The sequence below is a fragment of the Trichosurus vulpecula genome, chromosome 1 (genome assembly GCF_011100635.1).
Source record: "Trichosurus vulpecula isolate mTriVul1 chromosome 1, mTriVul1.pri, whole genome shotgun sequence".
Lineage (NCBI taxonomy): Eukaryota > Metazoa > Chordata > Mammalia > Diprotodontia > Phalangeridae > Trichosurus > Trichosurus vulpecula.
Window position 1 is genome coordinate 392,779,957 of NC_050573.1, and position 25,808 is coordinate 392,805,764.

At 36.3% G+C, this 25,808-nt stretch overlaps 1 protein-coding gene across 4 annotated transcripts in view; it reads right to left on the reverse strand.

Annotated features, from left to right (window-relative positions):
• Positions 1-25,808, reverse strand: part of ATP8B1 (ATPase phospholipid transporting 8B1) — a 134,896-nt gene that overhangs the window by 106,570 nt on the left and 2,518 nt on the right. The window contains exon 1 of one of the 4 annotated variants that reach the window (XM_036761145.1): positions 21,524-21,586. The exons of the other annotated variants lie outside the window; for them this stretch is intronic. The gene's annotated coding sequence lies outside the window, so the exon portion shown is untranslated. Of the gene's footprint in view, positions 1-21,523; positions 21,587-25,808 lie in introns of those variants that run through there. 4 annotated transcript variants of the gene reach the window in all.

Genomic DNA, 25,808 nt, shown 5'->3' on the forward strand with positions numbered 1-25,808 from the left:
TGGAGTCAGGATGACCTGAGTTCAAATCCAGCCTCAGACACTTGACACTATTAGCTGTGTGACCCTGGGCAAGTCGCTTAACCCCAACTGTCTTGGCAAAAAGAATTATTTATATGAGAAATTCCAAGAAACCAAGGCAGAAAATACAGTAGAAGTATTAACTGGGAAAGAAAGAGATGCAAAATTATCATGATACTATGGTATACTACAGACTGTCTAGACACAAAGAATTATTATATGAGACATATGAAAAGCATTAAGGGAATAATCCATGGTATTGCACAGGGATCTTGTCTATCTGCATAAGTGCTAGATAGAGCTCTCTCTATCCCTTCTCCCATTCTTTCTCCCTCTCTCTCTTCTTCACTCTCTCTTATTCTCCCCTTTCTCTAGGAGATCAGTTGATGAATATATTTGTCTTAATGATAACTTCATCCTTCACAAAGTGTGGCAAATTCTACTAAAATGTGTATTCAATGAGCAGAATCCTAACTCAAGATCACCTCAATACCATGAAAAGGAATTTGAGTAAATCACTATGCTATAAAAATTTGAGATACTAAACCAATAGGTTTCTTGCCCACAAAAAGTCATATCTAATTATGACCTATTTGTGATGCTCCTATACTAAAAGAACCAGGAAGAACTACTACCAGGATACTTGGAACAAGACATGAAGTAGAAAAGGTTGTTCAAAAATTAGAATGTAAATCATCCTTCACAGCAAACGCAAGTGTATGGAGAATTCTTCTGACTAAAGACTTCCAGAAAATACATCATATGAAATCTCTCAATCTAAAATACATAAATCAGAGGGGCAATTATTCACATTACAAGATTGTTTATTTACAAAAGATTTAGTGCAAGCTTCCACTAAGTAGAAAGTTCCCCTAGAATATTTTATAATCCTTTAAAAATAAAAATGAAACTTGTGTTTTTCAAGAACGATTGCTTGCATTTAAAAGGTGCCTTGTGCTTTATAAAGTGCTTCACATACTCCATTCCATTTCATCCCTGTGAGCTAGGTCATGCAAGTAATATTGCCATTTTTCTGATGATGTCCAGAGACATTCATTTGTCCAAGGGCAAAGAGCTAATAATTTGCAGAGCTAGGACTTGAACCCATGTCTTCTGACTCCAAATCCAAGGTTGGTCTCAGGAAGACCTTCTTTCAAATCCTGCCTGTGATATTTAACACCTGTGTGACCATCACTAAATAACAACTCAATCTTGAGTTCTTAATTTATAAAATGGCAAAAATGACATCTATAGTACCTACTTCTCAGAGCTATTGTGAGGCTCATGTAAAATTTTTTTAAAAGCTTAAAGTTCTATGTAATTTTTAATTATTATATATTCCAACACTTGGACTACATCTACTGCACTGAGCGATGCTCAAAAAATATGTTGGGGTTTTTTATAGCTTGAATTTGGAAGAAAAGTGAAATTTTAAAGGGTAAAAAAATTACTCCAGCAAAATGGATTCTGACAATACCCCCAGAAAGGGACTTTCTCAAAGTGTGGTCAGCATTAAGAAAATAAAATAAATAATGCCTTTGGTCTCTTAAACTCAACTGCAGCTTCAGCTACAGATCTTATTGACATACCTATCATTTTTGTTAGTGATGATCAAAGTATAGACTCCTGAGGGAGCAGGATTTTTTACAGCCCACTGGGCTATCTAACGGGTGTCACAAGTTCCTTTCATGTTTTTCACAGCTCCCAACAGCTACAAGGAAGGCACCAAAATTGAAACACTAATGAAAATAAATTGTTTTCCAGTTCTCATGCCATATTGTCTGTGATCCTGGCCAAATGGCCTAATGGAATATTACCCTTCATTAAAGATATATTAATCAGTCCTTCTACCTGTAACAAGAGACTCTACTTATAGGCAGCCAAATAATAACATTTAAAAACATCAATTTGGAAAGGTTAGCCCTATTTTGCAAACATCTATCACTATGGTCTGAATAAAAAGGGAATGCTCCTTAATGTGAGGGATTTAATATAAATTCAGTACAAACTCAAAACTCAAAAGAAGCCCAAGACTCAGTAAATATGACTTGTTACATAATAACAATTATTTGTATAGCACTTTTCTTCCAAGATACTATCAATAGTAAACAAAAAGGATTTGTCTAAGTGTAACATTAGCATAACAAATCCAGCAAGCATACTTTGTGATTTAACTCAATTTACAGCTGATAATACAGGCTAAGAAAATAAAAACAGAAATATCTGGGCTTAACTGAGTTATATCGAATTACCGGTTCAGACTTCATTATGGTTATTATTTGTCATGCTTGCCACAATTTTTTTTATTACCAATGATAAAAACTAACAACAATAAGACCTCACATTCATTCAGTGCTCTTCCTTTAAAGCATTCAAAAGTATTTCAACTTTATTATCTCAATTATCCTCCCACCTTCTGTGAAAGGTTAAGGAAGGACATCTATAATTATCTTTATTTTGCAAGAAAGAAACTGAGGCAGAGAGTTTATGAGATTTGCCTGAAGCCACAAAAAAGTCAGGAAAAGATTTCCTAACATAAAGAAAGATTCTTTAACACTACCAGTACTACAAATAGCTAAATTTTATTTATTGAGTATGTATTGAAAAAAGAAAGGAAGGACAAAATATGGTTCAGTGCCTTCTGAAGACTGGGGGCCAGATTCAAATACTTAAGAACTGGTAATTCCAAATCAATTTTCAAGATTCACTTTTCCATATCCTATGGTGAATCATCTAACTTAAGATGACTACAAGTAAATAATAAAAAGTAACTGAATAACTGTCTTTCAAGTATATGAAAGACGGAGGGAAGGTGGACAATTTTTCTTCATTTCCACTAAGAAAATGAGCCTAAACTATGGAGAGTACTCTCATCCACTAGGAAAAGTTTATCAGTGGGGTTGAATCATAGAATTCTAAAGCTGTAAGAGTTCTAATATGGACATAAATTGTGGAATCTCTTTCTCTGGAAGTCTTTAAAAACAGATTCTCAATCATATGATATTTTAAATACAATCCTGCCCAATGGCAGATAGACAAACCAAATAACCTCTTAAGGTTCTTTCTGGTCCTTTGGTCATGTACCACACTGACATTCTCTTTCCCTCAAGAGTTTTGCAACATTTTCCATAAGTTAACTTTTCAAGTATGAATCCAACAGGCAGGAGCTATGCCTCTACTGATTTTCTGCTCTATAGCTACCACACATTGTTGATATACAACAAATATTTCAAGGTCAAACAACACTAAAATAAATCCCAAGGAGGTGTCTAAAGTATTTAACTATATTGAAATTTCACTGGATTGAATATTATTCAAAATTGCTTACTTGTTGTTTGTCCTTCGTTCTGGAAGAGGACCATGACATCAGGGAGGCGATGCCATGACATGCAAGTGAATTGGATTTAAATGAGGGAGGGCTGTGCGAAGTCACCAGCCTCACTTTCTCTTCCAGAGCCATCGGGGTCCAGTTGCCTGATATGGATCAGAACAAACTGGAGATAGCCCAGTATGCAGTCAAGGACTTAGGCCTTTTCAAACTATGGTCTTTAACAAGTCTCAGTTGGGGTTAAGGCTGGTCTTCAAGAGAAAAAAGAAAACAAAAAACCAAAAAAGTTTCAGAGATTAAAATTTATATTCCCTTTGGGCAGAGCACCAGCAGGTCAGGGTATGATACCCTATGTGGAGAGAGAAGAAAAAAAAGAAAGAAAAAGAAAAGAGAGAGAAAGAAAAAGAATGAAAGCATCATTCTGTACAAGAAGGACTATGATATCAGTGAGGTGATAACATGACATGCAAGTGAATTGGATTTAAGTGAGAGAGGGTTTTTTTTTTCTTTCTTCCTTCCTTTCTTCTCTCTCCACATAGGGTATCACACCCTTACCTGCTGGTGCTTGGCCCAAAGGGAATGTAAATTTTAATCTCTGAATTTTTTTTTTCTCCTAGAGACCAGCCTTAACCCCAAATCACTCGTCCCAGACCAAGCCCTACTAGGTCACTGTTTGGGCCCTGATTGGCTCAGAATGAATGTAAATAAAATTGTTTCTGTTTTGGCCAGAAACTCTGAGGTCTTCCCCTCCCACATCTATTTTTTTTAAAAGAGACCATTCTTTGCCTCATTTTTTAAAATTAAGCATTAATCACTGAATGGATGCTGCCTCAGTCAAACTGAGACCTGTTAAAGACCACGTAGCTTGAAAAGACCATGTAGCTTGAAAAGACCAAGGTCCCTCACTGCACACTGTGCCATCTCCAGTTTGTCCCAATCCATATCTGGTCATTGAATCCAGATGGCTCCAGAGTTTGAGAAAGTGAGGCTGGTGACTTTGCCCTGCCTTCCCTCACTTATTCGAAATAAGGAAAGTAACACAGTAATGGTGGGGAAATATTGTTGTTAAACACAAAATAATTAATGGGTATAACAGTGTTTCATAAACTATTATATAAAACTCCATAAAATGTCAGCCATGCTCACAGAGGGTTTCATGGGAGCAATATAATGGTAATTATTTTTACCAAATGTTTTATAACTCATTTTGTGATCCAGAAGGCCACTAAATGACACAGTGCTGGACTTGGAGAAAGGAAAAAGAGTTCAAATCCCACCTTAGACACTCACTAGCTGCATGGCTTTGGGCATGTTTAACCTTTCTCTAGTTCAGTTTCCTTAGCTTTAAACTAGGCATAATAATAGCACCTACCACACAGAGTTGTTTCTATGAACAAATGACAACATATGTAAAGCACTTTGCAAACCTTAAAGTGCTTTTAAATGCTAGCTGCTATTGTTATGAGGCCATGTCAATGGAACAATCTGACAAATGTGAGCTGGTGAATGGCTAAAAACCAAAGCCATCATTTTGGCCAATTAACCTACTGATTGGACCACATTTCAAATAAAGCCTTGGGACCAGGGCTCTGATTAGTAAGGTATCTCCTTATCTTCCCTGATCCCATCACACCATTTCCCAGGCAATTCCAAATTAGGCTTCCAAATTTCAAAATTATCTCTCCTTTTCTTCTCTTTACAACTTTTTCTCCTCAATATGTTTTGCCCTCTGGGGGAAGGAGCTGATTCTATTTATGTTCTGAGTGCTTAGCACAGTGCCTAGCTCATAGTAAGTACTTAATGTTTTTTTTTTCCATTCATTTAAATTTACCATGAAGAATGTACCCATTCTCCAAAGCAAACCTCTGTGGTTTCTCTGTCTTAAAGACCTTACCTCAGAAAAAAATATTTGCATTGTTGTGAGATCATAGGATTTATGACAGGGAAATATCTAAGAGATCACCTAGTTGGACCCTCATTTTATAATCTTTTTCCCCCCTCAAGATTCCAGGATTTTCAGATTTTAGTTTAAATTAACTTTCCAATGCTGAAAGCTAGATCTTGGAGCCATAATGTAAAAGTACCAACACCCTTACAAACAAGTAACACCAAGTATATTTTTTTGTATGTCACCTTATCACTGGAAGCATACCTCTGAACGAACTGTGTTCTCTAATAGCCAAATGCATCTGAAATCTCAAGGTAACTGCAACTGTACACAAAAGGTAGGAAGCATATTGCATATATCAATAATAATTATAGGCAAGGCACTTAGATTTCCGCCGCCCCCACCCCCCAATCTTTCCACTGAAATAGTTCTGCAATGCAGACAAAGCAAGTAGTGAGTTACCAGCAGTTACAAGGTCAATTCCTAGGATTATTTGATATCTCAAAAATTTAAGGTGGCAAATACTTCAATTCATCAAAATATTAGTCATTTTAAATTATCAAGATAATTTAAGTCTACATAAAGGTCTAATGGAAAGGGGATGGCTGTAGGGCAGAGAAAACGTCCAACATTTTAGTCAGCGTCTTTTGGAATCCCATATTTCACTGGTGTTCATGTACCATAAGGAACTTTTTATGTGGTCAGTTTCCCAGAGTACTAAACTCAGGAAGCTGGATTTGAATACCACCCCTGACACATCAGCAATGTGACTCTGGGGAAGGTGGTTAACCTCTCAGTCACAATTTTCCCATCTGTAAAATCAGGATAGTAACAGCATAGCACAGAGTGCACAGGGTGGTTGTACGGAGCAAATGAGATAAGAAAGGCAAATCCCTCTGTAAAACTTTAAGTTGTTATATAAACATGTACAATTATCATTATTAAAAGAATCTGCTACACTTCCTTCAGTCACCAGGTGTAGATGAAGAATCAACTTCCTTGGGAATGCTGGACTTCCTCATTCTTTTGAATGGTTTGGGCTCAGACAGACCCAACTTCTGGATTTCCCCACACCATACCTTCAACACCTTATAATTTGTTTTTTGTTTTGTTGTGCTTTACAAATGTTGGCACTTGTAATAAAATATGAGACTAATACCAGAGATTAAATGACCTGCTTGCTTTGGAACCATCATCAACAAGAATAAATATTGTATTAGAATGCCAAGACTAGCCATTCTCTAATAGATATGTGGACAAAGGATATGAACAAACAGTTGTCAAAAGAACTGTAAGTTATTAGGAGTCACCAGAATGCTCCAAACCACTATTAAAAGAAATTCAAATCAAAACAACCCTGAGGTTTCATATTACAACCATCAAATTAGCAACGACAACCAAAATGGAAACAGTCAATTCTGGAGGATCTGTGGCAAGAAAAGTACAGTGCAGTGATACACAGGTGGTGGAGTGAGAAAACAATTAACCATTTTAGACATCAATTTGGAATTATGCTATGAAACTGACTAAAATACCCATACTCTTGGAGCCAGAGATCTCATTACTAGGCAGATAGACAGAAAGACGGATACACAAAATTATACATAAAGGTCAAAGACAGAAAGGTCACAAATGTACCAAAATGCTTAAAGCAGCACCTTTTGTTATAACAAAGAATTGAAAACCAAGTAGATAACCCATTGATAGGCAATGTCTAAATAAATTTTGGTACATGAATGTAATGAAATATTACTTTGCTGTAAGAAATGATGACTATGAAGAATATAGAAAAGCAAGGTTAGACTTAGAATAGATACAAGGTGAAGTAAGCAGAACCAGAAGACAATATACATAATGATTGGGTTGTTGTTCAGTCATGTCTTGACTCTAGATGACACCATGGATTTTGTCCATGGAGTTTTCTTGGCAAAGATGTTGGAGTGATTTGCCATTTCCTTCTCCAATGTGTCCCCATTCTACAGATGAGGAACCGAAGCAAATAGTGGTGAAGTGACTTGCCCAGGGTCACACAGCTAGTAAGTATCTGAGGCTGGATTTGAACTCAGACCTTCCTGATTCCAGGTCCAGTGTTCAGTCTAATCCACTCCACCACCTAGCTGCCCCCATGATTAAAAACATAAATTTGAAAAATAGCAAAACTAAACACTTTGTAATTATACGAGCCAAGCTTGGAGTAAAGAAGAGATGAGAAAATTTACGTGCATTCCTTCATTGCTTAGGAAGGGGACTCTGGTTGAGGAATACTGCATATTCTGTCACACTTGATCTAGGTCTCACTGAGTTTGCTGAACAGCATTTCCTTTCTCCCTTCTGTCTTATTTTTTGTTACAGATGATGACTATCTCATTTGAGAGGGAGAAAGATGATACAGAAATGAAGATAATGTAAAAAAGAAAAAAATATCAGTACAATTTTAAAAAAAGAATAAATCTAAAAAACAAACACTATCACCAGGAAGAAAAAGGGAAAACAATGAAAACAGAAAACCCTGGCAACTGAAGAATGTTGAAGAGAAAAAGTATGACTGGTGAATCAAGGAAAAGAAAAAGTCAACATTTCTTTAAAGACTTTGTTGTCCATGTTTGAAAATTTAAGTTAACTTCCCTAATTTTCATATTCCCCACCATTAACAGTAATGATATCATCAAGATCTAAGGTAAGGGTTTTTAACCTGAATTCTATGAATAATTTTTAGGTAATCTGGTGAACCTGGATGGGAAAAATTATCTTTTTATTTTCATTAACCGCTAGCTAAAATTTAATTGTAACAATAAGTTCCTCAGACGGCCATGGGGGTTCATGACACAAAATAACTTAAGAATGCCTGGTATAAGACACATTTAGAACTAATAATTTGTCAAATCATGTAACAGAAAAAATTATGTCGAGCAAGTATTTTTTAAAATTATTTTCACTTTACTTCAAGTGTTACTATCCAAGACTAGGAGTAGTTTAAACAAAAGCTTTATCCTGGCTGCTTACAATGCTTGTCCTTAATTACCCAAAAGGCCTAACAAAGGTTTTTTGTTTTTTTTTTTTAAAGATGTAGACTACAATTTCCCCCTAATAATCTTGGACCTGGGTTATGATTTTTTCCCATAAATGCACCAAAGGGTGTAACATTGTGCTAACACTTCTCTAAACAACTGTAAAAGGAAGTGTCAGAATTAAGTTCTTATCCTGTTTTTTTTTTTAAATTATACTTTAACTCTTTGGGGTGGGGATAAATACCAGCTAGTCCATTATATTTACAACAGAATAAGCTGTGTATACCAAATTCTGAATTCAACAATTAAATTTAAAGAAAAAATAACAATTATGAAGCACTTACATATGGCACCAGTACTCTAGACATTTACAAGACACATTTGCTCTTTAAGACTTGCTGAATTATATGCCATCTTAATAGAAGAATTGGACTCAAATGTATTCAATTCTCTGGTTTAGCTGAGGTTCTGTAAGCTTTAGGTCCCATTTTGCTTCAAGATGTCCCACCAATGAATTCTAACTACATCTGGATACCCTTCAGATGTGTACCAGTCTGGTCAGTCGCTCAATGTCCTTGAAAGTTATTATGGAACAAAGAAGTTACTGGGAATGTCCAGCAGGAAAACTAAACCGAGATTCTTCCTCATCCTGAACCAATGAGATGGCAGAAAAATGAAGCTTCTCAAACCATAGGAAGGTCCACTCAAATAAAGAGATAGTGTATACTAGAGCTATCTTTGTTGTTGTGGGGGCAGCTAGATGGCATTGTGGATAGAACACCAGGTCTGGAGTCAGGAAGACCCAAGTTCAAATCTGGCCTCAGACACTTACTAGTTATGTGACCCTGAGCAAATCACTTAACCCTGTTTGCCTCAGTTTCCTCATCTGTAAAAACTGAAAATGAATTCCTTTCCATCCTGGCTTAATAAAATGGCATAGAATTGAAGCTTCTCAAACTATAGGAAGGTCCACTCAAATAAAGAGATATAAGTGTATACAGGGCTATCTACAATCTACTAATCATTTGACTGCAGGAAAATCACTTAACCTTTCTAAGTCTCAGTTTCTTTATCTGTAAAACAGGGATAGGATTATTTGCACTACTTACATATAAATACCTAAAATAGGGATAGTAATATTTGTACTACCTATATCTCATGGTTTTTGTGAAGAAAACACTTTGTATATTGTAAAATATTGTATGAATAAGACTAATTAGTATTATATATCTGAATTAATATTTTAATGGATTAAAATGTTTTCAAATGTCAGTAAATGAGGGGAATACATTTTCTCTTTTAAAACAAAAATTCACAAGCATCTAATTACTCTTAGAAATATAATCAGCACATTCAGAAGACTTTTAATAGACTGATCAGGACTGAATCTAATGAGCAGCTGTGTAAGGAACATCCTGTTGTGTGTTTACATATATCAACAGCTTTACAATTTAACCTATTCTGGTCACAATTTGGCCCTTTACTGAACCACAGTAGGTGGACTTCCAATTCATGGCTGCCAAAAACACAAAACCTGTTAGAAGTTGCTTGCTGAGGCAGGATTACACTTGTTATCTGGACTTTTTATGTTTCTCTAGTACCGTAGAAGAACAGGACCAAACAAGTAGATTGCTACAATTGCTCTCCTAGAAATCCACTTGCCTAGTCCTTAAGCATTACTAATCTCATAATCGCATAATGTTTTTCACATTAGCCAAATGAATTACATAATGCAACACTACTTTAAGTGGACAGAGAAGTCTACATTTGGAAAACAATGCTTGGAAAGACAGAAGGTGTGGCTTAGAAGAGTAGGAGGGGGGAGATATGCTTTCCCATATCTTCTTCTCTGAAGCTTTTCAAAATACCCTCTCCATCCCATGCCACAAAAAATTGCGGGGGGGGGGGGGGCAGAACAGGGCCAAAACCAGATTGGAATAGATGGCTGCTGGGTACTTAAGGTTCAGTTTGAACTCTCCAGTGCGCTGGCTCTTTCACATTTTAAGGATAGCTTATACAACAGCACACTGTCTAACCTCTAGTAAATCTTCAAAGGGTATTGAGTTTCTATACCTATAATCTGTTTTGGATCAAAGATGCTAGACTTAGAGGCTACCTGCATAAGCATGGCTGGTAACCAGGGAGCCAATGTAGCACAGAAGCAGGAACCCACTTTCATATGTCTTTCCTGGTCCTTCCTATCACCTTTAGGCTAAGTTGATCAGGTGTTCACAGCAAGTCCAACACTAATAAGGTGCACTCCTCAGAATGGGGGTGGGAGGGGACCAGACTGCCTAAGGAGGGCTGAATTGGGCCAGGATGCGAAAAGAACAGGTTAAAGTTCCCACACCAAATAGTAAAAAGACCTAATCCAGCATGGGTAAAATAGAGAAATCTGGTCTCAGAAACAAAAACAAAACCAAGTTCATAGAACCCAGGTTAAGAACTCCTCTAAATAAGGTGCTGAGGAAAGGAGATGACTAGAGGAGTTTCACTGGATGGACAAGATGAATTTTGGCGTAAAGATTGCAGGAATTGTGTGAATGTGGGGTGGGGGAATGATGCTTGATCTAATATGTGGGGGGAAAAGAAAGGGAACACACAACAGCAAAAAAAAATGGGGAGTATTCACTTGTGCTACATTCAATTAGGTTATACATTTGTGCTCTATTCAGTTATTTTTAATTCTTTATGACTTTAGGTGGTACTGTTATTGAACTCATATGGAAAAAGAATGAAAATTGATAACAATGTAACAACCCAATTGGAAAAAAAAAGAACTCCTTGTCTAGTGGCTCTACCACCTTGTGCATGTGCTAAATGAAACACTGAATGAAAACGCCTAGGAACCAAACTTGAGCCACAAACCTCGATTCAAATCCAGGTGATAGAGTTTCAAGCTACAGTAGAAAAAGGAACCTTTCCCTTCAAGGAAGTCACAATAGAAAGCAACACAGATAACTGCCATTTTAAACAATAAGCCGGGGGTTTAACAAAAAAGAAATAAAAATCCAAAAAGTATGCTGAGAACCTGCTTTTTAGACCATCAGGTTGAACCGTTTCCCTTTTAGAGCTAAGTGTGTCTGTTTGCTGATGTATTTGTGTTGGGAAGAGTGGGAAAGTGATGAATGTTTTCCTGTGAATGAAAGCTGAAGAGCCATGCCACATGGACCCATCCTGGACTTCGTTGTAGAACCATGTGATTACATCTGCTCAATTTGCTTATAGTGGTCCTTTCTTAGCAATGTGAGTAGGTAATAACTTATTTTTCTACCCTCCTCATATATCCAACCAGGTAAAACTGACTTTTAATGACTGAATAAGATACAGGTGATCTACAGTGAAAAACTCTATCACTGGTCCTTTTGTCTTAATTAAGGTATCACTAAACTAGTCCAAAAAGCCATGTGATATCTGAAGCAAGTTCTGGTTTTGGATTAATACATCTGTCGACACAATAGGACCAGAAACCAGCTCAACTGTCTAAGGCTTCCTAAGAATGATTTCCATCAGGTCATCTCCTACTCAAAAATCCTTAGTGGTTCCCCATTGTCCATAAGACAAAATTTGGATTCTTAGCTGGAAATCATTTGACTCTGAGTACAATTTCAACTTGATATTCCAATGATCTTTAAATAGACAACCCTCCATTGAATCAGAATGGTCTACTCATTGTCACTCCAAAACATAACTTGTATTTCCACATGTCAGTGCCTTTTTTAAAAAAAACTTATGCTGAGTCCAACCTCGAGTGTCTTCCCTTTTCTCTCCCTGCCTATCTAAACACATCACATCCTTTAATTCTGCTTACTCTTTGAAATCTCTTCTAAACTCTGCTTAACTCCACAATCCATCACGATTCCAGAGAATTATGATGAAAAATGCTGCCTTCCTCCTGTCAGATCTGATGGACTAAATGTGCAGAACTAGACACACATTTTTGGTTGTGGCCAATGGGGGAAATTTGTATTGCTTAACTAAGCTTATGTGTTACAAAGATGTTACGTGTTTGTTTTTTTCCCAGTAGTGGGAGTTGTAGGGAGAGAAAAATTAATGCTCGATAATTGAAAAAAAATTTAATTCAAAAAATTAAAAAAATCTTTTCTGATCATTCATCAGAACTCCAAGAGCACTTATTGTCTGTAGCATTTATTAGGCACTTAACATATACTTTCCTATATTGTTAACAACTATATGTATTGTATCTGCCTTGAAGGCAGGGAATGTTTTTCATTTTGTCAGCACCTTGGCAAGTTACCTTGTACATAGTAGGTATTTAATAAATATTTGTTGGATTGAACTGGAATCTGTAAGCTTCTGAAATACATTTTAAATGATTTAATTTACACAGAACTTTGCAAGAGGAACACTTCCTCTATTTTATAAACTATGGATGCCTGTATTTTGGTTTGGTATTTTTCTTCTTTATCACATCCGAGCAAACAATTTTTGTTTTCTCTTTGGGGTTTTCCACTTTCTCTACCCACTGCTTAGTACCAACAGCGAAATGGTCAAATGATCTTTATCTATCTTGCTGCCAGCATATTATATTAGCATGGACATCATCATATTGTGACTCCCAATAATTGGTCTCAAAATTTCCTAAAAGTTGGGAACCTATAATGGATAAGAATTTCCAGATTATAAGGTAAAGGTATGTTGGTACAGGTTTTCAAGTTTGTAAAATCTAAGCTTTGAATATATGGCTACATAAAAGCAGCTGAAAAGAGTGAGACTTAGCTTCATGTTTAATTTCACTCCACCTACTTTAAAACACTATAAAAACCAGGTATAATTTAAAAGAAAATTCACTCCATTTAATAGGAAACGCGCCATATAGAAAATAATTGGTATTCTCCAAATCAACCATAACATCACAAAGTGCTGGCAAGGATTTCTATTGCCTGAGGTCTTCTGGCAACAACATAATTGAAATCAGATCAATAAAGCAGGTATAGGAATTGTCCTTTTTTAAAAAAAATCACATTGGGAAATACCATTTCCTCTTCTGTCTTGTGGTATGTAAAGCTATGACATGATACAAAAATACTACTGCTTCACTATGATAATTGTGGCAAAACATTTCAAGGACCATGAGTGCCATAGAGAATGTAACATTACAAAACAACCTTTGAAATACTAAGCCATTTCCTTTCTGTACATTATGAAAAAGGTGCGGGGCAGCTAGGTGGCGCAGTCAGTAGAGCACCGGCCCTGGAGTCAGGAGGACCTGAGTTCAAATCCGGCCTCAGACACTTGACACATGTACTAGCTGTGTGACCTTGGGCAAGTCACTTAACCCCAACTGCCCTGCCAAAAAGCAAAAAAAAAAAGAAAAAAAAAGAAAAAGGTGGTACAGTGGATACAGCATTGGACCGAGAATCAGGAGGGCCTGAATTCAAATCCAGCCTTGAGAGTTCTCAGCCCAGAGATGGCAAGGGGGTCAGACAACTGGTCAGAAAGAGATTACAGGGGACCCTTTGCTAGCACTAGGTGCAGCTGGAGCTGATAGACAGCTCTGTTGCCCATACACAGCAGTTCTGCATCACAGTTCCTGGACAGAGAGGAGTGCTTATAATCCACCTTGGTCACAATCTCAGGGCCAAGAGGAGCACCAGCACTTGTGGCTGTGTGAGAACAGGGGCCCTTCCTGGGCAAAGACAAAAGTGCAGATCAGGAGAGCAGTGACCACACTTCTCTCAGGATAACGCCACTTTGGAAGCACTGAGAACTTGTAGATCTCCAGCAACTAGCTCTGAAAATAGCAGCATGAAAAAGCCTGAAGCTTGGTACAGTGTGTCTCCAATCCCAGATGAGCAGAGCCCAACTTCAGCATAAAGTTCAAGGTGAAGAAAGAAGCAGGCTGGGGGAAAAATAAGCAAGCAACAACAAAAAGGAATTTGACCATAAAAAGCTAGTGTGGTAGCAGGAAGACCAAGACATAAACTTAGAAAACGACAATGCAAAAACAGCTACAGGCAAAGCCTCAAAGAAAAATGATAATTGGACCCAAAGGCATCAAGAATTCCTGGAAGTAGTAAACAAAGAGTTAAGAGTGCTAAAGGAAAAATTTGGGAAAGAAATAGAAGTGATGCAAGAAAAACATGAAAAGAAAATTAATGGCATGGTAAAAGGCACAAAAAATATTGAAGAAAATAACACCTTAAAAAACAATTGGCCAAATGAAAAAAAGAGATACAAAAGCTCACTGAAGAAAACAATTCCTTAAAAATTAGAACTGGGCAAGTGGAACCCAATGACTCCATAAGACTTTAAGAACAATAAAACAAAGTCAAAAGAATAAAAAAATTAGAAGAAAATGTGAAGTGTCTCATTGAAAAAATAACTGATCTAAAAAATAGATCCAGGAGAGATATTTAAAAATTGTTGGACTATCTGAAAGCCATGATAAAAAAAGCCCACACATCATATTTCAAGAGATTATCAAAGAAAACTGCCCTGATATCTTAGATCCAGAGGGTAAAACAGAAATTGAAAGGGTCTATTTATTGATCACCTCCTGAAAGAGATCCCCAAATGAAAACTTCAGGGAATATTCTAGCCAAATTCCAGAGCTCTTAGGTCAAGGAGAAAATATTGCAAGCAGCCAGAAAGAAACAATTCAAATATTGTAGAGCCACAGTCAGTATCACATAAGATTTAGCAGATTCCATGTTAAAGAAGTGGTGGGCTTGGAATATATTATGGAAAACAAAGGAAGTAGGATTACAACCAAGAATCACTTACACAGAAAAACTGAGTACAATCTTTCAGGGGGGAAAATTGGCATTTAATGAAAGAGAGGACTTCCAAGCATTCCTGATGAAAAGACCAGAACTGAATAGAAAATCTGACATTCAAACACAAGATTCAAGAGAAGCATAAACAAGTAAACATGAAAGAGTAATCATAAGGGACTCAGTAAAGTTAAACTGTTTACATTTACATATGGAGGATGGTACATGAAACTCCTAAGAATTTTATCATCGTTAGGGCAGTTAGAAGGAGTCTCCACAAACAGAGGGCAGGGCATGAGTTTTAGTTCATTATATTTAAATGATCCCCCCCAAAAATGTAGGGGTGAGAAAGAGGGATGCACTGGGAGAAGGGCAAAGAGAGAGGGAAAATGGGGGAAATTTTCTCACACAGAAGAGGTGTGCAAGAAAGAGCTTTTATAGTGGAGGGGGAAATGGGAGGGAGCAATTCTTGAATCTCACTCATTGGAATTCATTCAAAGAGGTAAGTATATATCTATGTACACACACATACACACACATAGTGTCTCCCATGTAATGCAATCAATTATAAAGTCGTTGAGATACCCTAACAATGTCCTTGTATCACTTTTTCTAACCACCATGTGAGTGCTTGCCTTGTGAGAGTTCTCTGTAAAATAGTCTTGTAGGCCATCATATGTTTGGCATTCAGACAAAGTGGCCAGTCCGTTGGCGCAGCAGAGTTTGAATACTTGGCAGTTTAGTTTGAGAAAGGACCTCAGTGTCTGGAGTATGAGTGTGTGAGTGTGTGGGGGGGGTAGGGGGGAGTTCAGAGGATATGAACAGGCAGTTTTCATATGAAATCAAAACTATCCATAGTCATGTGAAAAAATGCTCTAAATCACTACTAATTAGAAAAAGGCAAATTAAGACAACTCTGAGGTACCACCTCATACCTATCATAAATGACAAATGCTAAAGGGGATGAGGGAAAATAGGTACATTAATGAACTGCTGGTGGAGTAGTTAAGCAGTCCAAAGCATACTGGAGAACTATTTGGAACTAGGCCCAAAGGACTATAAAACTGTGAAAACCCTTTGATCCAGTAATACCACTACTAGGTCTGTATCCCAAAGAGATCAAAGGAAAAGGACCTATATGGACAAAAATATTTATAGAAGCTCTTTCTGTGGTAGCAAAGAATTGGAAATTGAGGGGATGCCCATCAATTGAGAAATGGCTGAACAAGTTGTGGCAATGGATAGTGATGGAGTACTACTGTGCTATAAGAAATGATGAGGGGGGTAGTTTCAGAAAGACATGGCAAGACCTATATGAATTGATGCAAAGTAAAGTGAGATGAACCAGGAGATCATTGTGTATAGTAATATCAATGTCGTAACAATGGAGTGAAAGACTTGGCTACTCTGACCACTACGATAATCCAAGACAATGCCAAAGAACTTAGGATAAAATAATGCTATCCATTTCCAGAGAAAGAATTGATAAATTCTGAGTGCTAATTGCAGTACAATTTTCTCACTTTTTTTGCTTTATTTTGTTTTGTGATATATCTAATATGCAAATATGTTTTGCATTACTTCACATGTGTGATTGATATATTTTTGCCTTGTTAGGGGGTGAGATAGATAAATGCACAACTGGAAGTAAAAAAGAACACAACAGCAATTCAAATTTATGTAAAACTTTAAAATTTGCAAAAGGCTTTCCTCACAACCCCTTGGGGCATATAGCAAAGGTTCTGTTTTTCTCATTTTACAAATGAAGAAACTGAGGCCCTAAGTGGCTTACTTACAGTAACATAGCTAGGGTCTAAGGTGGAATGCAAACCCAGAATTCCTGATTCTGAGTCCAACATACTCTATTATACCACACTGCCTCTAATTAACTAATATAATTAATACCAGCAAAAACAAATACATAAAGTATGGATACAATTCTAAGAGAAAAATCTAAGTTGGAGATTCCCAAAATATTTTGGTTTGCTGTATCCTTAGTGTCCCACTAATTCACTAATTTTTTCACATTGCCCCTAAGCCAAAAGAAATGCCTAACAGTTACATTTATTAAGTAGCTAGGTAAAATGAAAAAGAATAAAACTGGGTTTTTTTTAAAGCTGCCATGGCATCCTAGAATGCAAGCCCAAATTTATCTGGCAGAACTGATGGAATTGTTAACGCTAAAGTATGGCAAGGTTCATTTTTCACTGAAATAAAATTAAAATACTCATTTTATTATTGCCTTTTCCCCCTTTTCTTTTATATTTATTGCTTAAGATGTAGGTTCACTGAGTTGTTCTAGCTAGAAGAAACCTGAGAGACCATCTAGTTCAGGGATTCTTATTCTAGGGTCCATTAACTCACTTGAAAATATATTTTGGTAATTACATATCAACATATTTGGTTTCCTTTGTAATTCTATGTATTTTGTTTTATGCATTTAGAAACACTATTCTTTTATATTTTATTTTTGAAAATTATTTATTTATTGTTAGTTTTCAATATTCACTTTTATAAGATTTTGAGTTCTGAATTCCCCTTCCTTCCCTTCCCCCTCCCCAAGACTGCATGCAATCTGATATAGGTTATATATGTATAATCATATTCAACATATTTCCATATTAGTCATGTTGTGAAAGAAGAATCAGAAAAGGTAAAAATCATGAGAAACACCCCCCCCCCCCGCCCCGAGAGAGGTAGAGAGAGGGAAGGAGAGGGAGATGGAAGGGAAGAGAGAGAATAATATTCTTTGATCTGCACTCAGACTCCATAGTTCTTTCTCTGGGTGTGGATATCGTTTTCCATTAGGAGTCTTTTGGAATTGTCTTAGATCATTGCACTGCTAAGAGCTAAGTCTGTCAAAGCTGGTCACCACACAAAGTTGCTGTTAACTGCGTACAATGTTCTCCTGGTTCTGCTCACTTCACTCACCGTCAGGAGAAACACTATTAAGGGGCCAATAGGTAACAGCAGAGAAGTCCATGACACTAAAAAGTTTGAGGCCGCTTAGTCTAGCTCCAATTTCCCATTTTACAGGTGAGGCAAATGGCATCTGGAAAGATCAAGTGACTCGCAGGTCACACAGTACACAAAGGGCAGGACTGGCACTCAAACTCAACATTCTCACAGGTCTTTACAATCTAACATGCTGCCTTATTCTTTGTGATGCCGATGCAATAACCCTCAAATATTAAAAAATACTAGAAACTTGAACAATACAAATTGGCATATTGTTCTGGAGTCATCCAAAAATTATTCAAGCTAGTCAGATCAAAAGAACCCAATTAAAATAATGAAACTGAACAAAAAGCTATAGCTGTCTATTTTAAAGATTGCATCTAAGGGAAATAGCTTAGTGATATTGTTATCGTTGTGAGAACTCAAAGTTCAACCTTCTATAAAAGCTGATAAAAGCCAGGGTAGTTTGTGATAAAGGTAGAGATGCTACTTTTGCAATTGCTCTCATGAACTCTTTTTTAAAAATATGGTTAAGAGAAAAGAATGAAATCAAAGTGGGGAGAGTTGGGAACATGAATCCAAGAGATGTAAACCATAATCAAATATTTGGCTAAAAATAAAGCTGCTTACACACATGTAGATGTTAGTAGTGATTCAATGCTATAATATAAAATCATTTGAAAGCTTTTTAAAAAGCTTTTAATTATATAATAAAATTTTGAAGGACAGAAAATTAGCAACATAAGAATTGCTTATATTAAAGATTCTGATGAAAAATCATCAGTTATATATAGTCAACAATAATAAAAGGAAGGTTGATTTTCTAATAGCAAATAAAATGTGCTTTTATCCTTTGGGTTATTAACAGACTTTTATACTACTTTAGGTCTTGTAAAGTACAAGTGTGTCTGTGTTATACTTAAAAATTTGCTCACAGAATACTCAATAGCACTTATGAGAGATAATAAAATTATTCATATTAATGCCCCCCAAAAGAAATTTGGCTGCGCTGCATAAGGAATGTGATTCTCTTTCCCATGGTTCATTCACCTGACCATTTCAGTGAACTGCTGCTTCTTATCTTATCTTTATAACTCTACTGTGTATCTCCCTTAATCTCAATCTTTGGCCAGCAGGTTTGAGTTATTTTTTAAAAGTTGGATGAGAACTCTTTTCTAAAGATATCTCTAATTTCATTTTGAGGACATAAGCAATTTTAATGAGAGGACTGTGTATAAAGTAATGTTATTCTAGAAGTAATGTTATTTTATAAGTATGTTTATGGGAAGTTTGGGGGTCAGTAAAAATGCTTCACAATTTCCCAAAAGCAATCTCTTCCTCCTTTTAAACTCTGGGCCCGGTTCATCATCCAACTGCAATATCTGCTCTGGATGTGTGTACTACTGGAAAAGTTGTAGAAGGTGTTCGCTCAGATATATGTTGAAATATGAGGAAAAACATTCTTCATCCATTTGATCTTTCTTGTGTGCTTGGACAGACTAAATTCTTTTGCATGACTGTAGAGCCTCTGTAATGTCATAGGGCTTGATGAAATCAATAGGATGTCTCCTACAAACAAGAGCAATTTGGGAGGGCCGTATCATCCATCAGGAACTTTTCATGACTTAGACTTTGTGCCTGATCTCCTCCCTTACAGTGATGGGCACTTTTTAATCAAGGTACAGCTCTTTTTTTATGCCTCCGCTGATATTTATTATCCTGATTATTTCTATTGTTACATCTTCTGAGGTATCTTGAATGATCTTGATATATAGGTGGGAGATGAATTGTTGTAAAAGAGCTCATAAAGGATTTCTAACCTGTTGAATTCTTTTCAAAATCAGCAAACATTAAGACAATGAAATGTCATATTCTCTCCATCTTTCAGTCATTGTTGAATAATACTTGCAAAAGCCTGATTCCTTCACTTCATATGTATGTGAACCATAGAAATATTGATAGGGGAAGTAGATAGGAGAGCAGGCATACAGACTGCTAACTTCATGTTTTCTCAGTTCCTTTTTTTTAAGCCAAATAAGGCCTGCTGCTTTAGATAGGTAGAGCATTTCTTCAGTGCTCTCACAATTTCATCTGATCTATTTAATGTATGTTTGATCCAATATGGCTGCATTCTCCATCTTTGTTCTCTTTAGCAGAATTTCTACTTCTGTTTTAAGCACCTCATGGGCTGTGATGTCAGTGTTCAAGTTTGGTGGTCCCACTATCCTTAATAGAGACAACAATTTGTTGTAATATTTTTTTTTTTGCAAATCTTTTCCTTTTTTCTTATGTTTGTAGTCTTCTTTCCATTTTCATCTTTAAATGCCTTCAGGATAACTCCTTAGTCAGATATCTTGCCAAATTTTATTTAGGCTGATTTTACCCACTCCTCTTATCATTATTTGAGATGATACTGCTCATTTTCATCCACAATCTTTCTTCATAAGATTTTACAGATGTGCTTATATTCTTATATGGTTTTACCTTAGATAGCCATCTCTTTCCATTTGGAAAGTGAAGTCAAATGTTTGGTGACTAAGGCACTTCCTGGGCTTTTTTGATCTCTTTGTTGTAGTAATTAATTTATATTGGTTTAACAAGCATATTAAATGTAATAGCTTTGTGCAATGACCAACAAATTGATATGCTATTTGAAAAAAATCACATCAAAATTGATATCTTGGAAAAAATAAAAGGATAAAAGGAAATTAACACTAAAAGGAAAGACAGCTCATAGGTTCTGTATGGAAAGAAAGGCAAATGAGTGGGCTGAAAACAATAAGACGATAAAGTTAGATGTACTGACTTTTTTTGGAGTTGGATTTTTCCCCATAAAACTGATTTTGAACTCAGCTTTGTTTTGCAGCTAATAACCAACTCAGGTAGTAAACCACTTCAAAATCTAATTTCTCACATTCTAACCCTGCCCTTAGCCCATTATGGAGAAGTAGGAAAGTTTTTCTCCTCCAGCTTACAGGTTGCTTATGGTTGCCCAAAACTAGAGATGTCAATTAGGAAGTTAGATAAGAGTAATTGAGAGTAAAAAGAGTATGCAAGCATCCTAAAATAGTCTTATCAAGCCTACACATTATACCCCAAACAATATAACAATACACAAAAATTTTAAAATAAAGTCCTCTGACCAGTAACTGGGAATGCACATCAAGGAAAGAATAAGGAACAAATATTTATACAAAAATGTTTATAGTACCAAATTTAATAGCAAAAAGCTACAAACTATTTAAATGAATAACAGTGGAGGATGTCACTAGACATAATTTCGTAAGTTCATCATCAAAACAAAACAATAAAATTAAAAAGTACATGCCAACTCACAACTTTATCTGTGTTCCTCTTAAGTTCAACTTTTTAACAGGGACATAATTTCCCTCTTGGCCTACCTATGCTTTGTATTTTGCTGGAAATTATGGCAGTAAAAACAATTCCAGGTGCATGCCCTTGTTTATTCTAATAAAAGAAAGGTCAGTTTCATCCAAATTTCACAAGGCTCTTATGAAAGCTTTAAAAAAAAGCCCAACTCTTGCACTAAATACAGATATTATTATAAGGAAAGCTCCAATCTTACCCCACTATGGAGAGTTTCTGGCCCACTTTGTCCACTTGCCTACCTCCACTTGGTCCCTTACGTCAAAGACTCCATTAGTTTATTAAGTAGATGCAAAATACTTCACTTGCCACAGATATAATGGACAGAAAAGGCATGGTAATTGTCTTCTAACATGGTGTCATGCTTTCCCACCTTTTGGCTGAGATCAAGTTTAGTGTAGTAATAAAACAGAAAGGGAGCTCCAGAAATCATCTGCTCCATCTGCCCACCTCCATGTAGGTGAATGATTAAACCATCCAAGAGAAATGTTATCTGTTCTCACACAAAAAGAGCAAATAGTATTTTCATTGGCCATAAGGAGCAGCCAATTCTCCAAGAGCTCTCACAAAACAACTCAGTGGCTCTTGGGAATCTGGTTAAGAGTTTGGATGGTATAGTACAACCTATTGCTATGCTAACAAAAGAAAAGAGAGCATCCTATCAATGTTGGAACATACAAATGCCTAGACAAGTAGACAACACAGACTCCTTACTGCCAACTTAAGAGGTTTATGTCTGATTGGTGCTAATGAGGATTATAAAGTTCAACCTCCTTACAGGAAAAGATGGAAAAAGTATTCCAAGCAGTGCCTAATAACCTACATCAAACAAACCATACAATTCAGATGGAACAAAAACTAGTCACAGAGAAAATGCCACAAAGAAAGTCCTGCAGATAGTGACTGGCCAAAGGTCAGACTACACATGCATTCAGCGTGGAAAATGAAGTCTTTTTATAGTGACAAGGTAACTACCAAGAAGGATAGAACTTTAGGAGATCAAGTGAGAATCAATGACTAATTATGCTCCAAATTTAGCCAAATTGATACTACGGATTTGCACAAATATAAGTAATTTCCATAGCAGAGGCAGTCTACTGTAAATGTATGCTGGACTTAGAATTAAGAGAAATCTATTTTTCTCTTTTTTATATTTATTTATTTTTAGTTTTCAACATTCACTTTCATAAGATTCTGAGTTTTAAATTTTCTCTCCCTCCTTTTCGTCTCCCTTCTCTAAGATGGTATACAATCTGATATAGACCATACATGTACAATCATATTAAACATATTTCCACATTAGTCATGTTATGAAAGAAGAATCAGAACAAAAGGGAAAAACCACGAGAAAGAAGAAACAAAAAGAGAAAATAGTATGCTTTAATCTGCATTCAGACTCCATAGTTCTTTCTCTGGATGTGTCTTTTGGAATTGTCTTAGCTCCTTGCATTGCTGAGCAGAGCTAAGTCTATCAAAATTGGTCATCGAACAATGTTGCTGTTACCGTGTACCATGTTGTCCTGATTCAGCTCATTTCACTCAGCATCACTTCATGCAAGTCTTTCCAGGTTTTTCTGAAATCTAACTCTAAATTCTGTCTCTGACATAATTTGTGTGACCGCGGACAACTTGTGTCTTTGAGCCTAAGTTTCTCCATCCATAAAGTCCATCCATAAACAAATAACTGTTGTCCTCACCCAAGTTGTTGGAAGGATCAACTGAGAAAGAATACATATATTACTTTGCAAACTTAAAGAATTTTTAAATGCTCATTTTTGTTGTTGTTATAGCATCTAAAGCCATTTTCCATGTTAAAATAGTATCTTAGTTCCATAAGAGGAATATGTGCCCACTTTTTATATTTTTGAAGTGTTTTGCTTTAGACAATGGAATTACTAAATAAAATAAAACAACCTTAGTTGGAGTTCCAGTAGATCTGTGTTAAGAGGAGAGATCCTGGGGACATAAGGACTTTTCATTATTTTCTCATTATGATTAGGGCACAAATATACTTCCTTTCCCAAAGTAGATCTCTGATAGCCGTAATCTAGTGGGGGGTAGAATTGGGGCGGGAGCACTTTCCAAAGTACTTTCCCTTCAAAGAGTGTTTTAAGTATTTAATTTGTGTCCCAAATTTGTAACTTTAAATGCCTCCATTTTTTTTTAAACAGAGTGCATTCAGGGGGAGGAAGAGATGAAGATGGATAAACCAAGTCAGCAGTTTAATGTGACCTATAGGTCACATCAAGGTAGAAAAAGTACCCTTCCCACCATGAGCAGGGACACTGATTTCAGGATGGTAGTACAAGTGGGACCACCCAAGGCCAAAGGTCATGATGTTAGGGCAGGAAGTCCTGCAGGTGCCACCCTGACACCTGCAGAACAAAGGTTGTTCACTGATGATTATTCAGAGAACATTGTAAAGTTCTTCCTACTGCATGAGAAGGGTTGATGACTTATAGGAAAATCAATCAACAATTTATTGAAGCCCTACAACTTTTTCAGCACTATCCTAAAACTGTGGAAACCCGATAGAAGGTTTAGGCAATGGCGAAGTCTTGAAGACAAAACAGAGGAAATTTCTTCAAGATTATTTTGATTACTGGAGAATAGTTCCTGGGATATTTTCAAATTATTAGATGACAAAAAGTCTTTTTAATCTTGCAGAGGAGTACTTGTACTACTTAAATTTACTCATTCATGTATATTATTGAAATTTGACTTTCTACAAAAGGTGTTATATAAACTTCCTAGTGTCTTTGAAATTAATTCCAGGACTTCATGTTTTAAGACTTCAAAGCATCTTAGACCAGGTATTTTTTTTTAGATGGGCAAAGGGAAAAGGGATTTTTAAGAATATTTCTTAGAACAAAGAGGAGGATCTCTCTTCTACAATGAAGCTCCTCAGACAGCAACACTAAATTTTACCTATCTTATTTAATGAGAAGAGTATGCAAGTGACTGATCTAATTCAGTGTTAGAACTCTCAAAACAAATGAGGCTATGAATCACAAATATTCATAGAGTGCCTGGATATTGTAAAGGAAATTTTTAAGTCAGGGAAACAGATGATAAATGAAAAACAAAAACCAATAGTATGGTTGGCCACAGTTTACCAAATAGTCACTTTAATTTTATGATAAATTAAAATTCTTTAGTTATATAGTAGACTATAAAAACAGATGCTACAGAACTTTCACTGAATCATTAAAAACAAGTTATTCACCATTCTTCTTCTGTAATTCTTTTACAAGGCCTATAACCCTACCCATATTGGGACTGCAGAGCAGAGGTTGATCATCAGATTAATATCTCTAGGAGCCAGAGTTATAAAGATCATTAATATTTAGCTAAAAAACCCTTTGGTTTCTAAGATATACAAATCATTAATGCTTAATCCAGCTTGTGGAAGTGCAAAACCTGAAAGTCAACAGAAACATAAAACATATTTAGTTTGCACTGGCTGTCTTCCATTCTCCCAGTGGTCATTCCTCCTCATTAACATCATGGAATCCCTTCCTTAAAAACTCAAGCTCAAATGCCACCTTCTGCAAGAGGTCTTTTCCAGTCCCTTCAGGTGCTGCTTTCCCCTCTGAGGTTAACTTTCATTTAGTCAACGGGTTATTAACCTTTTTTGTGCCACCGACCCCTGTGGCAGTCTAGGGAAGCCAATGCACCTCTTCTCTGGATGCTTTTAAATACATAAAATACGTAGGATTGCATATTTATATTGTACACTTATAATTATGTTGAATAGTTGTTGATGAATCTGTTTTTTAAGAAGCTCACAAAAACCCCGTGTTAAGAAGTCCTGAGCTAGTCAATATCTATCTTTTATGCATTTATTTATGCACCTATATTTGTGATTGTTCTCCCCACCCCCCCCATGAAAAAATAAACTTGAAAATACACTTGTTTTTCTTTGTATTCCCATTTAACAAATGATTGTTGACTTTTTAAAACATCCCAACCTTATTTTAAGTCCCAGTTTAGCAAAACAACCTAAATACATGCATGTATTTATATCTACCTTAAAAGCACAAGAATTTAAGCAAAAAGACTGGCTCAGGACTTTTTGGACCTTGGGTTAGTTCTGAAGCAGCATAGTAAAAAGTGCAGGGCCTGACTGGAAAAAGAGGGCTTGGAGTCCCATCTTGGCCCTGATGCTTTTTACCTTTATACCCTAACTTCTGGGGCTTCAGCATCTCATGTGGATTAGACAGCCTCCTAAGTCCCTTCCAGCTCTCCATCTGTGACTCCTCTATCTGAGTTTCCTAGCTAGCAGTCGTGTCATTCACACTGTTCTACCCTGAACATAGGACTTTTTTATATGTGCAATAGTTTGCATCAAAGATGCCAGAAAATGCTATGGAAGTAGGATTCCAGAGATTGCAAGCTAGTCCAAGGCTTGAACACTTCCAAGTCTCCCTTTTGATTGAATTCTGCTGGGTTTGTTTTAAAATATTGCTTATTTCAAATCTTCA